This window comes from Dendrobates tinctorius, unplaced genomic scaffold (genome assembly GCF_039654945.1).
Source record: "Dendrobates tinctorius isolate UK_male_01 unplaced genomic scaffold, ASM3965494v1 ptg000073l, whole genome shotgun sequence".
Lineage (NCBI taxonomy): Eukaryota > Metazoa > Chordata > Amphibia > Anura > Dendrobatidae > Dendrobates > Dendrobates tinctorius.
The window spans coordinates 25,689,320-25,702,563 of record NW_027361741.1 but is presented as its reverse complement, the minus strand read 5'-3'; positions in this window follow the sequence as shown (position 1 = coordinate 25,702,563).

The following is a 13,244-nucleotide window of genomic DNA, read 5'->3' as shown; positions in this document are numbered from 1 at the left end:
TTATGATTCCCTGGAGGGAATGGACATCTGCAGCATGGTGAAGGAATCATGAGGAGACCCTGATGTGGGTGAGATAACTGAGGCTGAAGAGCCTGTGTATGCATAACCTGTGTCACCACAGGGTTTACAGAGCTGAACTCTGTCATGGACGCTATGCTGATTAAGTGAACTTTATGTTGCTGCTGTGGGTTTATGCTGCATAATAAACCGCATGGACTATGATTGTTTATGGAAAACCCGTGCCGGATCTGGTTTTGTGGCGGCTAAGCGAGTATCCCCTACTTGAATAACAGCGCTACCTTAAAATATCCATAAAGAAAAAAAATAAGACAAAATGGTCTCTTAATTTTTGCCAGAGCTGTATATATATTTTAGATAGATATATATATTTCAGTGACACACATATATATATATATATATATATATCTATATATATATATATATATTAAAAAAAGAGAAGAGCCAGCACTGCCAGTGGTCAGAACGCATAACATGAGGTGCATATGCACATATCTTACTGCATTCAAAATGAGACATTTAGCAAAATATTGATCAATATATTGAGCCACCCCGCCACGCCAAGGCAATCTCATATGGGGGGTCCTACTCTACATTTTTATTATTCACTGTGCCATTGCGGCCTCCTAAATGTTTTAAAAGCAAGACCATATCAAATGCAATCCATACCTGAAGCATATCTGCATCACTCCCGTGCAGCCAGATGGAGCAGGTGCAGATAAAGGCCAACCATGTCTGAACACAGACATCTCAGGTTTGACGTCCACACACTGCCTGATCAGCAAACACAGATGAAGGGCAATGCAGGCTCAGACATGGATGCAAAAATAAATAAAGCCTGGGGCAGGGCGGGGCTGCCGTGAGTGTGCACAGCAGCCTAGATCAATCACAATAAACACAGAAAAGATGGCGAACATGACCCAGCGTGCACGGCAACAGTGGTGGTCAGCCACAAAACCAATTTGCAATAAAAAAAGAGAAGAGCTCGCACTGCCAGTGGTCAGAACGCATAACATGAGGTGCATATGCACATATCTTACTGCATTCAAAATGAGACATTTAGCAAAATATTGATCAATATATTGAGCCACCCCGCCACGCCAAGGCAATCTCATATGGGGGGTCCTACTCTACATTTTTATTATTCACTGTGCCATTGCGGCCTCCTAAATGTTTTAAAAGCAAGACCATATCAAATGCAATCCATACCTGAAGCATATCTGCATCACTCCCGTGCAGCCAGATGGAGCAGGTGCAGATAAATGCCAACCAGGTCTGAACACAGACATCTCAGGTTTGACCTCCACTCACTGCCTGATCAGCAAACACAGATGAAGGGCAATGTAGGCTCAGACATGGATGCAAGAATAAATAAAGCCTGGGGCAGGGCGGGGCTGCCGTGAGTGTGCACAGCAGCCTAGATCAATCACAATAAACACAGAAAAGATGGCGAACATGACCCAGCGTGCACGGCAACAGTGGTGGTCAGCCACAAAACCAATTTGCAATAAAAAAAGAGAAGAGCCAGCACTGCCAGTGGTCAGAACGCATAACATGAGGTGCATATGCACATATCTTACTGCATTCAAAATGAGACATTTAGCAAATATATATATATATTTATATTACATAGATACATAGATAGAAAGAAAAGCGGGCAATTCATCTGCCGTGTTCTGTAAAATCACTGCAGGAGCCAACAGGATAGAAGAGATGGACTACATACAGTAAATACAAATAGAATAGGTAGATATATAGATGTCAGTAACAAATACAATTAATACAGTGTGTGCAAATTACTGTACATGTATTTAACTAATAAAAGATTATTTTTCGGAAAAAAATTGCTTGGGCTCCTGCTCAATTTTCGTAACCAGCAGAGGGAAAGCTGATGGCTGGGGGCAGATGTATATAGGCTGGAAGGGGGTAATACCCATGGAGCTTCCCAGGCTATTAATATCAGTTCACAGCTGTATAATTAACATTTACGGGCTATTAAATTGGGGGACCTTAAAAAAAATGATGTACGGACCCCATATAATTAATAACCAGCAAAGGCTATGCAGACAGCTGGGGGCTGATATTAATTGCCTAGGAAGGGGCCATGGATTCTGCCCCCAGGCTAAAAACATCAGCTCTCAGCTGCCCCTCAAAAGGGGCATCTCTAAGATTTGCCAATTCTGGCACTTACCTCGCTCTTCCCACTTGCCCTGTAGTGGTGGCAAGTGGGGTGATAGTTTGGGGGTTGATGTCACCTTTGTATTGTCAGATGACTTCAAGCCCTGAGGTTAGTAATGGAGAGGCATCAATAAGAAAAAACACAGACATCCAGACAAATTCCTTTAATTGAAAGAATGAGACAGACTCCTTTAATATTATTAAACCACACTTACGACCTTGCCCATTCCCTCGATGCCCTCGTCATCTGCAAAAGAGGTAATAAAACAAACAACACTATTCCTCACCTATCCGCAGAGATGCTTTCAATCCATTTGTCCCACGACAGGTCCAGCTCTGCTACATCTAGATGGCAGGCTGCATGGATGCATGATGCGTCCATACAGCCTGTTATCCAGTATATACTGAGCACCAGTGAACTCAATTCACCTATGTGATGTTGGCGCTCGCACTGACGTCAGAAAGGTGAAGTGAGTATAGAATATATTTCTATGTGTATATATCTATTATATTCAAACCTGTCACTTTGTGATTTTACTGCATGTGGCAGATGAATTGCTGGCTTGTCAAAGAACACCGGTGGGTAAAAATCAGACAGCACTCGCATGGTGCTGTGTGATTTTTCTCACATCTATTGGCTTGCATTGATGAGTCTCGTCTGATTTCAGCTGAGAAAAAAAAAATCGCATATGAGATGTAACTCATTGAATACTTTGAGTGCTATCTGATTTTTTATCGGATTGCATTTGTCTGTTTTTCTCGCAAATGAGTATGAGCCCTAAGGGCGTGTCTATAGATTGCTTTGCATCATGGCCGGCCTTGGGCTAAATTGCACCCTGTGCAAAAAATACCCATTAGTGCCCCCAGAATATTGCCTTTTTACTCAGTGTGATAAAACACACCGGGATCGCCTTTGCTGGGGTCAAAGGTCACGTGCGTTTAGCATGAAACTAAGGCGCACAAGCCAGGGTCCGGGTATAACTGACACTGGGTCAGGTTTATTAAAGGTGAAAGCAATGCATAAAGGAAATAAAACATAAAACAAATCCTTGCCTGTCCGGCACTAACTAAACAAGATCCGACCCAACGACCAACTGGTGGGCTTCTCCCATCCAGCCAAACCACAGTTACAGTGGGCACTGCTTTCACTCACTTGTGTCTCTCACACAGACAGACTCTGTGTCCCCAGGCTGAGACACTCACACAACTACCTGGCATCCTTTTATAGCTGCCTCCCATTATTCATTAGTAACCAGGTGCGATACTGACCAGACTAGGCCACATAAGAAAGGTATCTGGGTGAGATATACCTGCCCTCATCCACTATTCCCACATGATTCTCACAGTTATTGTAAAACAAATCCTTGAGCAGAAAATCATGTTTTTTATCCTCTGAAAATTAAAAATTAAAGTGAGTGTCCACAACTCAGACAACCTCTTCTCTATCATTACATTCCTATTTATACTGCATATTCTATAACATATTGCAGAAAATGAATAAATACTGTTTTAGTTTTTCCATGAGGGATAATAGGAGACAATGGACCCCATAATTTGTTATACAATTTGTCCCGAATACAGTGATACCCTATATGTGGGCAAAAATGTTGTTTGGACACATGGCAAGGCTCGGAAAGGAAGGAAAGCTATTTAATTTTTGGAACGCAAATTTGGACAGCATGTTATATTTGCAGTTCCTGAGGTGTCAAAAAACCACCCACAAGTGACTTCCTATTGAAAACGTCACTGCTTAAGAAATCATCTGGGGTTGTAGTGAGTATTTGGAGATCACAGGTGTTTCACAGAATTTTCTAATATTGGGAGCTGAAAATATAAAATTTTAGTGGTAAAAATTTATTTTTTATTATGCTGCAAATTTCTCAGTTTCACAAGAGTTAATTGGTGAAACAGGACCCCACAATTTGCACCACAATCACTCCCGAATGCAGTAATGCCCCATATATCGTCAGAAAATACTGATTGGCCACACGTCAGGGCTGAAAATGAAGGAACACTATTTGGCTTTTGGAGCACAGATTTTGGTAGAACAGCTTGTGGGTGACATTTGGGGAGCAATAAAGGTGCCAAAACAGCAGGAAAACTCCAAAATTGAACCCATTGTATAAATTACACCTCTCAATGAATTAATCTATGGCTCCAGTGACTATTTTGTAACACTCAGTCCAGGATTTTTTTCTGGAGAATTGCAAATATGTCTGTCTAGTACCTATACATTGTGTTCCCATATAGTATAGTGCCCCAATTTACTGGATACAATGTGCCCAGCTTTCCTTCTTGAGATATGCACCCCGTAAAATGTTAACTGGGCTCTCCCTACTACAATAATCCAAAACAAGTGGCTGCTCACTTACAGTTTAGGCATAGTGGGGCTTAGAAGGAGGGGGCATTTGGATTTGGGGGCACAGTTTTCACTGGATTCCATTTGAGGGGGTGGGAGCTGATGCTTTTCCAGAACCTTTGTTCTATCAGCAATGTGGGGAGCCCCCTATATTTCTCGTGACAGACGACAGACCTGAGTGGGGGCTGGTTTTGTGTGGGATAATTGAGAGGTTTTTATTGTTAACATTTTGGGGTACATAAAATCCTTTGATTGCTTTCAGTATATGTGGTGCCCCTGCGGTCCCAGTCACCACAGGGTACTGCACTTCATCCAGAGGTGTGGTACTCTGCTCTCAGGTAAGGAAGGGGCACTGCCAGGACTTACACACCAGCACCCGACACTAGTCCCCATCTGGCCAGGGGGGAGCTAATTAGAGGGTGTGGGTGGAGAAAGCAGAGAAGGGGCGGAGATGAAGGGAGTAACAGTTGGTGGGAGGAGTTAGTGTTGAGGTTGACAAGATAGAAAGTGGCCTCATTACCAGCATCCCCGACTCCAGTGGAGGAGGATCCTGGCACCGGAGAGACACCAGAAGCAGGTATAGTGATCAGCCCTGCCACAGAAAACAACGGGACCCTGTTAGGCCCACTGCAACCCCTGTCAGTTCTCAAAACACCTAGGCCAGTGACTGCCAGTCCAGAAAGGCTTCCAGAATCTCTTACCTCAGATGCTGCACTGGATCCTGCAGTAACACTAACAGCTGCACTAGCCCCTGCAGTTCCAGCCAGACCAAAAATGTGCGATCAGGCTACCCAAACCCAGGCAGTAGGACATGAACAATTTGTGATAACAGGAATTGTTCTGCATCAGGAACTTTCCTGGCCAGAGATTGGCCAACCCCAGGTATTACCCTGGAAACAGCAGAAACCATAGAAAACTAAACAGTATGTGACTGTATATAGTTACATTTACCTGGATAGGTTTTGTTCTTTATTGAAGTTAATAGACACTGTGGTCATGGAAAGTGAGTGAATAGAACTTCCTTGCAGGTGGTTGGCACTTCTTAAGGTTCTCCTTGTTGGTTTTACAGTTTAAATAGTGAGTGTTGCACCCACATCCAAGTGACCAAAGAACTAAAACCATCTGGTTTGGCCAAAAAAGAGGTCCAACAAGGTGACCAGCATGCCTTGTAGCCTCGCCCAAGGCCTACATTGGGGGTGTGGGATGGGTCCCCCATATTGAGCTAAAGACTAAAAGAATAAAATTGAAGTTTATTGAACTTGATAGAAATGTTATTGTAGTAAAGCTATATTGTGTATTTATATTAAAGTTATATTATAGTAGTATTATGCAATGTTCAAATGAAAGTACCTCCCATAAAGGGAAGAGGAATTACCTATTGGCTGTTATACTTGTTGAGATGCATCTCAGAAAATTTTACATATTGTTAACATATGTTTTTGTTCTGTTCCAGCCCGAGGATATACTGTATTTAATGGGAGGGGATGTGGCACCCCTGTGGTCTCAGTCACCACAGGGTACTGCACTTCATCCAGAGGTGTGGTACTCTGCTCTCAGAGGGGCACTGCCAGGACTCACACACCAGCACCCAACACTAGTCCCCATCTGGCCAGGGTGGAGCTAATTAGAGGTTGTGGGTTGAGAAAGTAGTGAAGGGGTGGAGATTAAGGGAGTGACAGTTGGTGGGAGGAGTTAGTGCTGAGGTAAAGAGATTGTTCTGGAAAGAGTCAGTCAGAAAGTGGTGTGAGAAGACAGAAGGAGTCACTTGTGGAGATTAAAGCTGAGTGCAGATTGTCTCCAGACTAAAGAGAGTGAGAGATATGGAGTGAAGATAGAGAAGAAAGGAAGGAAAGGTCCAGAGGAGAGGAAGAAGAGATCTTAGGGGCACTGATAGTGAGCAGTACATCCGTGGTGCCCGCATCCACCATCGTGGTCGGTGGAGGGACCAGGTCGCAGTTAGGGGACCGGCCCTAAAACTAGTGGAGAAACTAAGTACTCAGATAGAAAACCGGAGGCGGCAGTATCTTTAATTGCTGCAGCTGACCCCACACTCATTTTCCGAAAAGGCAGACATCTAGGATCCAGGGGTCTGACCAACGTCGCCTGACAAGATTCAAGTCTGCTGGCTCAGGACACTGTGTGTGAAGACGCAGGGCAGGAGAGGTGGTAGCCAGTGTAGAGAGACGGCCAGGAAAGGAACATAAAAGGGAGCCCTGGCAACGTACACCCCAAGTTACCCGAGAGCTGTCTGGACCACAAGCCTGGAGTACACAGCACCCCGGCTGAGGACTGTAACAACAGAACTATGAGTAAAAGTGTAAAGACTGCACCCTGCTATGTCCTCAGTTTATTTGCTGCGTCATCTGCCCTGCATTACAACAACCATTATCTTCAACACCATAATCTGCCCTGGGGACTAGCTCTGCCTGGTGAGAGCCGAACCAACTCTGCTGCATCAACAACTGCCCCTGTGGACTGAATCTGCATCGTTGGCTAACACCTTATTTGCTGACTACCACAGGTGGCGTCACAAATCTTTTATAAACTTTATACCCCTTTTCATCATTTTTATTGGACGCCCAGGGACACGCAGCGGGTCACTGCTGCTGTGACACATCCCTTTAAGAACTGACCGGGCATGGTACCGAGTAACCCATGGCCCTGGCGGGCGCTCCATATGAGGCAGGATAACATTCTTGTGTTCTATGCTGAGCACTTATGTCGACGTTTCTGTGTAAATCTCACAAAAATGCGAGTCAAACACAAACACTGACTATAATGCTCCAGCTGCAGTCACTTTGAACTTCATTTTACATCTATTCCCGTATTATCCATCTTTTTAGGCATGCACAGAACTATGGTCGCACACACTTGTGCACTTAAAAGACGCAAACACAGACCAAATGGAGTCCAAAGTGACTCCATCTGCCTCACTATAGTGAGTTATTACTGGAGTTTCATCTGGTTCACATTTTTGGAAAATTAGAAGAGAGCGCAGTATAAATATATTCTGATTTTTGGGAGGTGGAATGAACAAATAGACAGCAGTACAAGAATAATTCTTATTTTTAGTTTGCAAGGTTCATTGTAAATAATTAGACAAATTTATTCTTTGGGTTGGTGCAATTACAGCGGTAACATATTTATGTCATTGTTTTAAGTTTGCTGCTATCACACAGTAAAAATGCTTTTTTTCTAAAAAAAAAAAAAAATTCATTGTCATATTTCAGAGAACTGTAACTTTTTTATTTTTTGGCAAACAGAGCTGTGTGAGGGCTTATTTTTTTGCGCAACAAGTTGAAGATTTTTTTCGGCACTATTTTGGGGTTCATATTGTTTATCGCTTTTTATTCAGATTTTTGAGATGCATAATGCACAAATACGAGCAATTCAGTTATTGTATGGATTTTCTTTATTTTTTTTTCAGCCGATTTATTCTTTGGGACAGTGTGATTACAGCGATAACAGATTTATACATTTTTTTATGCATTGCTGCTTTTGCACACTGAAAACAAATATTCTGAGAGCTGTAAGTTGGTTTTACTTTCTCTCGAATGGGCCATATTATGCTTGTTTTTTGCAGTACGGTATGGCGCTTTTATTGATACTATGTTATTACATGTAGCTGTTTGATCACTTTTTGTTCATATTTTTGTGTGTCAGTATGATAAAAAGCTACATTTCGTCTTTTTTTTTTTCTTCCCCTATATTCAAAGACACTTTACACTTGAAAAGGCATAAACATAATAAAAAACAAGTAGAATAATTTTGATGAAACACAAGTCACCGACTGCTACAGGAGGAGCGAGGACCCTGCCTGCAAGGGATAACAGTCTAGAAGGGATCCGTGAGGATATAGTAGGTGAGCGTAGATCTGCAGCGATCTGGTGGAGCAAGGGTTACTGCAGGTTGTAGGCTTGTCAAAAAAGGAGGTCTTCAGGTTGATTTTGAAGGTTTGCAAGGTAGGCGAGAGTCTGATATGTTGGGGTAGAGAGTTCCAGAGTAGGGGGGAGATGCACTGGAAAAATCTTGTTTGTGATTATGGGAAAAGGAGATAAGGGGGAGTAGAGAGAGGTTGCTTGCAGGTAAGTCACGGGAGACTAGGTCACAAATGTATAGAGGACATAGGTTGTGGATGGCATTGTATGCCATGGTTAGGGTTTTGAACTAGAGCCTCTAGGCAATGGGGAGCCAGTGAAGGAATTAACAGAAAGAAGATGCCGTTGAATAGTGGGGGGACAGGTGGATTATTCGGACAACAAAGTTTAGGATAGAATGGGAGGTGTGCGAGAGTGTGGGTATAGAGGCCACAGAGCAGGAGGCTGCTGTAGTTTAGGTGGGAGATGATGAGGGCCTGCACTAGTGTATTTGCAGATTCTTGATCAAGGAATGGATAGGATCGGGAGATATTTTTGAGTTGGAGTCAGCAGAAAGTGTAATGGGCTTGGATATGTGGCTTGAAGGAGAGAGCAGTATCAAGGGTTACCCTGAGACAGTGAGCTTGTGGGACTGGGGAGAGTGAGCAGTCATTGACTTTGATGTACATGTCTATTGGGGAGGTTGAGTGAAATGGGGGAGAGATGATGAATTCTGCTTTGTCCATATTAAGTTTTAGAAATCTAGCAGAGAAGAAGGATGAAATATTGGACAGATGTGACACCCCAGAGTCCAGTTGTCACAGTGACATTGCCTCCCTCTAAGGGGTAAAGTCATGCCTGAAGGCAGGAGGGGGACCCCCATGCCAGGTAACATAGATTAAATGACAATTCCTGCTGCAGGTCAGAAAGGGGAGCTGCCTTATAAATTCTGGCCAGCAGATAGGGTTAGTGAGTCAGCAAGTAGTCAGCTGAGAGAGCAAACAGGGAGTTGTCATGGAAACGAGAGCAGCTGAGATCTCATGACAGGACAGTTAGTGAGTTGGAGATGGGGAGCTAATCTGTGAAGTGGGAAAGGACAGGAGCGGAGACAAGAGGCTCCGGCGAAGCTAAAATTGTATGTAGCTGACCCCAGAGCGACGCGCTGATATATAAAAAGAGGACGCCAGAGTCTTAGGCTGAACAGGAGCTGTATGCCCTGATCGCCGAATCTGGAAGTACAGGGGACGGCAAGTTCCTGGGTGACTTGAACATCTGAAGGCACGGCAGCAGATCAAGAGCCCGGGGCTGACGGTAAAAAGGACAGTACCTGTGATATAGGCTCACACTGTTAGCCATACAGGTTAGAAACCATCACACAAGAGAGGGGCGCAGCTTAGTTACAAACAGCAGGGACCCAAAAATAAAGCGCAGAAGGAAGGTCCCAAACCTCACCTGGCAGGGTGGATCCCCTGAATGCCTCTAGGTGAGCCAGACTCAAACCATCACCTGTATGTGGTACCCCAAATTGCAACGACTTGCAAGTAAAAGGTAAAGAAACCTGCACCTTTCTGTGTCCTTCTCTTATTCCTCTGCACCCCAACGTTCACCACCATCTGAACCATCAATCAAATATCTTTTCCCTGGGGCCCCCATTCTACCCGTGGGGAGCTGAACCATTCTTTGCTGCATCACCATCAGCCCCAGAGGACCAAAACCGCAGCATCGGCCATTCCTTGCCGAACACCATGGGTGGCGTCATACTTCAACATCACACAACTTTCCTCAATTTTATTACTGGACGCCCAGGGTCACGGACCGGGTCACCGTCACATCCCCCGCTGAAGCCAACGGGCCCGGTCCAGAGTTAGCTAAGGCCCTGCAGGGCACTCCAACTGGCATCATGAACAGGATTTATCGAGCCTAGCAAAGCTGGGTACAAGGGGCCTGGCAAAGCTGGGTACTGTGTGCCATAGACTTTATTAAATTGTGTGCTAGAGACTTTAATGAGTTTTCAAATAACCGCCATAATTGCATCACAGAGAGGGGCGTGCCATTGTGGGCGGAGCCAGAAATAAAGCACGAAGCGAAGCCCTGCCTGCACTCTGACGTTAGTGGGCAAAGTGAAGCTGGAGATGCGCTCTATTGTGAGCAAGTGAAAAGGAGAAGAAAATGCCCAACTCGGGTGAAGATTCAGCGGTGGTCACAGCTGCAGCCTCCATAATGCCGATATCAATGCCATATATACCAGGAGCGGCCTGGTTACCACAGTATTCAGGGGAGTCACACACCCTGAGTGGTTTTAAGGAAAGACTATGTAGTTTGTTCAAAGTGTACCCCCTGTCTGAGAGTCAAAAAGTCAGTATCCTCATTGGCCAGTTAACTGGTGCGGCCCAGAGGGAAGTAAAGTCCTGGCCGGACACTGATAAAGGAACTGTCAAACAAATCTTGGCCAGACTGAAGGACACTTTTGACACCTGCACTGCAGCAGAGATAAAAATGAGATTCTTTGGGTGCAAACAAAGGATGCAGGACAGTATACGGGACTATGCCCTTAACCTTCAGGAGGCGCTACGGGCCATAAAGCAGGTTGACCCTGAGAGTGTGCAAGATGAAGATAGATTACTAACGGAGCAGTTTATAGAGGGACTCCAGTCTAACAATCAAAGGACACAGCTGCGCATAATGGCCCTACAAAATCCTGAATTGGACTTTGCACACTTTAAGGATAGAGTCCTCTGGGTGCTGCGTGAACCAAATCCTAGCAGCACAGAGCCCTCTAAGCATCCTGCAATTACATAACAGCAGGAGGCAGCATCCTTTCCAAAGACCCCTATTGAGACTGACAAACCGTCCCAAGATGATGACTCTGCTGCAGACTTATGTCTCCAAGTCAAGGAACTAACCAAAAGTGTGGCTGCACTCGCAAAAACTGCAGTCCCTACAAGTGGCTCCAAAGAAAAAGATCCAGCTGGCCTCCAGTTCAGATGATGTCCCATGGCGACAGCAGAGGAGAATCCCACCTACCAGAGGGAGAGATAGCGACCGTTACGACGAGGACGGACAGCCCATCTGTCGCCGCTGCAACAAGGCGGGACACAAAGCAAGATTCTGTCATTTAAACAAGCAACCTCTGGGGCAAAGGGCCAACTCCCAGGAGTAAGACGGCCAGGCCCACCAAATTGGCGAGACAAGTATGTAAGAGGACGGCCAGTCCTGCCTGTCGTGATTGAAGGCTTTCCGATGAACGTTTTACTGGACACCGGCTCCCAGGTGACAACGATGCCATATGTTCTTTTTAAGCAGTACTGGGCTGATTCAGACATTACTCACCGCCCAGATAAAAACTTTGCTACCTTTGCCAGCAATGGTCAGCCCTTGCCTCAGATGGGATATAAAGAGGTGACCATCAAGATTGGCAGAGTAGAATTGCAATCGCAAGGTTTGATTATAGTTGATATGGACAAACGAGAAAGCCATCATATGATCACTTTAGGCACTAATGTAATCAAAAATTTTCTTGGAGAAGCTATTGTTTTGTTACAACAGGTAGCCAAGACCGCCAGCTCCAGACAGCAGCAGGTCCTGCAAAAGGAGATCAGAGCCGTGATGCAGAGACAACAGGTAGAGCTGTCTGGTGGAGAAGTTGGCAGTGTCAGAGTAAGTGATCCTTTCCCCATTGCAGTAACTCCCAGAAGTGAAGTGTTAATTTGGTGTCGGGCAGCAATAGGTCTCAGGGGTCAAGATTACCAAGCCCTGGTAGACCCCATGTTCTCTGATAGTAGGCCCACTATCCTGACAGCCAGAGGGGTAGTTGATGTACGCAAGGGGAGAGTATCAATACGCATCTTGTGGGGCGAGAGAGGTCCATTTACCCCGGTATGCCACCCTTGCTAAGTTGTTCACTGTCAGTAACAATGCAATAGAGGCACTAGAACCCTTGCTTCCGTCTGACAAGGTGGAAGAGAATGGCTCTGAAGGGCAGCAGGAGGATTGGTGTCAGCAGCTACACGTAGGCACTGACTCCGCCCCTTCACACCAAAAACATGGGGCTTACCGGGTGGCTCGAGAATTTGAACGGGTCTTCAGCAAACATCCTCTAGACTTTGGGCAGGCAAAAGGGATTCAACACCATATCCCCACCGGAGGTCATCCACCCATTAAAGAGAGGTACCGCCTGTACCCCCAGCACACTATCAATCTGCCAAGGGTATGTTATGGTAGATGAAGGAGGCTGGGGTAATCAGAGATAGTTGTAGCCCCTGGGCAGCTCCATTAGTCCTCGTTAAAAAGAAAGATGGTACTATGAGAATGTGTGTAGACTACAGGCGGATTAACAGCATTACACATAAGGATGCTTACCCATTACCTAGAATTGAGGAATCACTAGCTGCACTGAGAACCGCAAACTAGAGTTGAGCGAAATGGGTCGGTCAAATTCAAAAACAGCTGACTTTAGCTAAAGTCGGGTTTTGCTGATTCTCAGCCAATGAAGGTGGACGCACACTGTGGGCAGCGCGATGACATGGGCAACGGCCACCACCATCTTAGAGAAGGGCATTGAAGTGATTGGCTGGCTTTGGCTGGCTTTGTGTGGCGTCACAGTGGGTATAAAAGGCTGTGACCGCCATCTTACTTCTGCCGATCTTAGAATAGGGAGAGGTGCTGCTGTTGATTCTGAACAGGGAGAGCGTTAGGCACGGAAGAAGAAAAAAAACTGCTTCTGCTGATAGCGCTTTTCACTGTACAGTTAGTGTGCAGTGAAAGGGGAGGATTTTTGCTGTGTGCAGCAGCGCTGGTGGTGTTTAGGCTGCCTTTTAAGGCTACCTGCTAGC